This window comes from Adiantum capillus-veneris, chromosome 11 (assembly GCF_014529385.1).
Source record: "Adiantum capillus-veneris isolate H3 chromosome 11, ASM1452938v2, whole genome shotgun sequence".
NCBI lineage: Eukaryota > Viridiplantae > Streptophyta > Polypodiopsida > Polypodiales > Pteridaceae > Adiantum > Adiantum capillus-veneris.
Genome location: NC_140941.1, coordinates 150,456,232 through 150,460,952, shown reverse-complemented (window position 1 = coordinate 150,460,952; position 4,721 = coordinate 150,456,232).

The following is a 4,721-nucleotide window of genomic DNA, read 5'->3' as shown; positions in this document are numbered from 1 at the left end:
TAAGTGAAGGAAGATTTGAGCTCAACCTTAATAATATGCCACACAATAGTATCTATTAGTTAGTACCACACAAAATAAGCTAACCTCATTTTCTATTTAAGGCAAGATTAGGCCCTAAAAGGGGTTATAGTATTAAAGCCTCCAATAGAGGGCTTTTTCAATTGAATAGGGCCAGGTATGATTCCAAGTAAAAGGTAAACCATAGCAAAAAGTCAAATTCTTGCAAGATACAGGCACAAGGTAGTCACCCTTAAGATAAAATAATCAACGACTACATAGTAGCTCAAGTGTAAGGGTATGTGTAGCTAGGTGAAGCAATCATAGCTAGATGAAGTGACCGAGTGTGTGTGTGTAGTGTCCTTGTCTATTTGTGCGTACTTGGTTTTGGGAGAGATGGTGAGAGGTTTGATGGGTGTGTGTGAGAGGAAAATTGAATATAATCAGTATCCCATTTTTTAATCTCCCAACCGTGGTATCAGAGCCTTAGGTTGAGATAATTGGCACTTGATTTCAAATTTTAAGGAGAATTTTTGAATCGGCAACACCGGATTTGCAAATTGAAGCTCAATTGGTAATTAACTTCAAAAATTGTCCAATAAATCGCACTTATCAACAACCGTAAATGGGGATGCCAAGCATTTAAATTCAATTCAATTACTAAATTTTGTGGATTGTGAAGATATGAGAAGAAGAAAATTTTGAAGAAATTCAATAAATTGGTGATTTAGATTTGATATTAGAGTGCTTCAATAGAGTTCTGGAAGGATTGGTTTTGGCTTAAGAGGAGGAAAGTAGAGAATAAGGCTTCTAAAAGAGGTTAGCAAAGAAGCTCGCACATACATGCAAAGTAACAAAGGTACTATCAAGAAATTTTGAAGGTGAATTGGAATTACTCAAAGGAGATTGAATTTTTGCGACCCTATTTTATTTAACAAACTCAAACCCAATTGTGAGATCTTCTAAAGAATTCTCAAAAAAAAATTGAACCTTATAGACTCAAGATCAAGCATCTTGGGTCGCATCATAAGAAAGGGAAAAAACTCCCTTGTGAGAACAAGAATCAAACGTGTGATGTGGGCTTCTCCATTAGTTCCTTTCCCCAAAAACAATTGACCTCAGCATGGAATTACCCTCTATACATAGAAGAGAGTGGGAGGTAGATTTTCACCAGACCTTGCAAAGTTGATGTGAATATGGTCGCCTGGGGTTACGGAATGAAATTTTCTTCATGCTTGTGTGTTGAAATTGCTCCTGTTAGTTTCCATCCTCCCTTCTTCCCTCGTGCAGGTTCTGTAGAAGTCATCTCACTGCCATGCACTCTTTCCACACACTATAAGAAAAAAAGAGTGGATTTATTTCATGGCCGGTCGTCCCCCACTACCCCATGGTTAATTAAGTTAAAAAAAGAAAATAATAACTTCTCAAAGGCTCCCAAAGAATATCCAACTATTCAATCATTCCCATTCTCATATTGCCATACCCTTGTCTTGCTCCCTAGTGGCCGTCTGCGAGGAAAAACAAAAAAATATATAAATACATAAAGCTTTTACTTAGAGTTTCCTTGAACTCAGATTTTCAAAAAGCCTTGCAAAAAAATCCCCAAGATTATTCTCAACCCCCGGTCTTGTCCACCGCCCACTATCAAGTGATGGCCATTACTCCATGATCAATTCTCTACGGAACCCTTTTCTGATTGCCACCTATAATTGGAACAAGGAAGTTTGAATGCAACCAAAAAGGAAACAAGGGAGTTCAAATGTAATAGAAAAAGTCAAATTTTTTACATACCGACCTGCCCAACCGATCACCAATTTTCAACCTTGCCTTGGTGCTGCACACGTGGCCCGTGCACATCACCACCGAATTTATTTTGTTTTTTTCTTTTATTTTCTCATTTCTCGCATACCAATAGTATCCACATATAATAGCCATTCAATATATATATATATATATATATATATCAGTGTGTGTGTGTGTGTGTGTGTGTGTATATATATATATATATATATATATAAATATAAGAAGAGAAAAAAGAAGAGAAGAAAAACACACTATCATGGCTCACCTTCCACAGCTACTCGCAATCACAAAACAACTCACAAATTTACAAAAATAACTTGCATATTAGTGTATGCAAGGACAAAAACTAGATTATAAGCTATTGCACATTGCACGTGTTGACACTACAACTGCTCCAGAGAAAACAAAATTGGCAGAAAATCTTTCACTTTTAGATATTTTGATGGCACTAAAGATGTTGGTATTGTTCTAGCCTAGATTAGTCAATTAGAGAACTACTTTCATGATGAAAATTTTTCTGAATGTGACATGGTCAAATAAGCATCAAATCACTTCACTATGGATTAGTCAATTATAAGACTACTTTCATAATGACAACTTTCCTAGATGTGACATGGTCAAATGTGTAACAAATCACCTCACTAGTAGCACTACACTATGGTGGAATGCCAGCAAATAGTACAATAGAAGACCTCATGCTTGATTCTACCCCATTTCTTATTCACACAGTATAAAGCTCAAGCACACCACTAGTGAGATGTAATTTCTAAAGGTAGAAATGAAGATGTAGAGGCTTTACAATGATCATTTCTAGAACTGTCTCATTTAGCTACAAGCCATTAAACATGTTAGCTGCATAACTAAAGCATAAGTATATATCTAGGTTAGCACTACAAATTGGTGCTAAGCTAGATATATTTGAGCTAGATTTTGTTTCTTATTCATACAATATAAAGCTAAAGCACACCACAAGTGATATTTAATTTGTAAAGGTAGAAATGAATACGTACAAGCTTACAATGATTGTTTCTAGGATTGTCTCATTCGACTGCAAGACATTTAACATGTTAGGGGTAGGAAACTAAAGCGTAAGTATATATCAAGCTTAACACTACAAATTGGTGCTACAATAGATATGTTTGAGCTGGATTCCTTGTCAAAAACTATGAACTTGGCTCTTAATGTGGAGAACAAGAAAGGTGGACATCAACCACACATTGATTAACCTACTGGCATTAATCATAAAGAGTTCCTTCCTCTCCTAACTTTGATAGGAACAAGAATCAAAGCTGCACCTTCTTCAAGAGATGAAGATTTGAAAATTCTTCTACATCTTCTTAGCCCCATGGCAAAACAATTAGCAACATGCAATAGAGGGGCAACCAAAATCCTTCAGGTAATCAACATCCTACTCAACCTTCCAACTATAAATAAAGGTGAAACGTTTTAAATGTTTTTAGTTTAGCCATTGTGCACATAATTTCCCAAAAGAAAGTGTTAAGAGCAATGGTCATTCCAATGGCCAATCCAATGGAGTCATACATAATTCCAACCAAAGACCATTCAACAACAACCGCCCAAATGATGCAACAGTTAACCTCATAAAGATGCTCTCCCCGCGACAACCATGAAGTTGGAGCCAATTATGGTGAATGCTATGATCTTGAATATGATTCCAACAAAAACCCTTCTCCAAGTATGCATAAATCTTCACACACTTTACTTAAAGTGAAAGGCAGAATTAAGGATGAAGATATTACAATTCTCTTAGATGATGGCAGTAGCCATGATTTCATTTTTGCACAATTGGAACAACAACTCTCTCTGTGAGTTATCGTCACCCCACAAAGTAAAGATTAATTTCAATAACAAATCTTTTAAATGTAAGACTTAGGTCACAATCAAAGTTTTCATTGGTGAATTTTCACATACACGTACATTTTTAGTGGCAATTAATATGATTTTGGGAATGCATTTCTAGCATGAGTTTAATCTAGCAATCACAAACTATGCACATCGGGGTATCACCAAGTCAAAATGTTTAAGAAAGATGTTTACAAATCTTCAAAACACAAACTTGACACTATGAACTCCCTGTCATGCCATTTGGTCTTACAAATGCACCAACCACCTTCACACATATGATGAACAAGATTTTTATTAAATGCTAGGATTTCATCACTATATTTTTTGATGATATTCTAGTGTTTAATAAATTTGAACAAGAACATGAAGAACATTTAACACATGTGTTTGATCTACTTTCACAAGACCATTTATATCTGAATCCCAAAAAGAGGTCATTTTTCAACTTAAAATTGAGTACTTGACACATTGTATTGGGAAGGGCAATGCATGTAGACCTGAAGAAAATTGATACCATTATAAGTCATGGCCTGGACCCAAAATGCTATATGAGTTACATTTTTTCATTTGTTTTTGTAGTTATCACAGGAAGTTTAGTCGTAATTCTGCTTATAAATATCAATATTTGACTCTTTTGTTAAAGAAAATCACTCCTTATGCATGGAATAAGTTACAAGAAAGCTCATTCACTACACTCAAGCATACTTTAACTAATGCACTCATGGTACAATTGCTTGATTTTGATAGACTATTTTTTGTTGTAGTCACTGATGCTAGTGGAAAGGTATTGGTTCAGCTCTTATGCAAGATAACAATCCACTCGCATATGAGAGTCATAATTTTAAAGCTTCTAAATCAAATTTTAGTGCATATGACAAACAATTGATTGATGTAGTGTATGCTTTAAAGATTTGGAAATATTATTCAAATGGTGCTAATTTGATAATAAAAACGGATCAACAAAGCACCAAATATTTACCATCTCAACCCTTAATAGATGATAAACATATTCCTTCATACAAAGTTTCAACCCATCATTAAATACCAACCTAGTA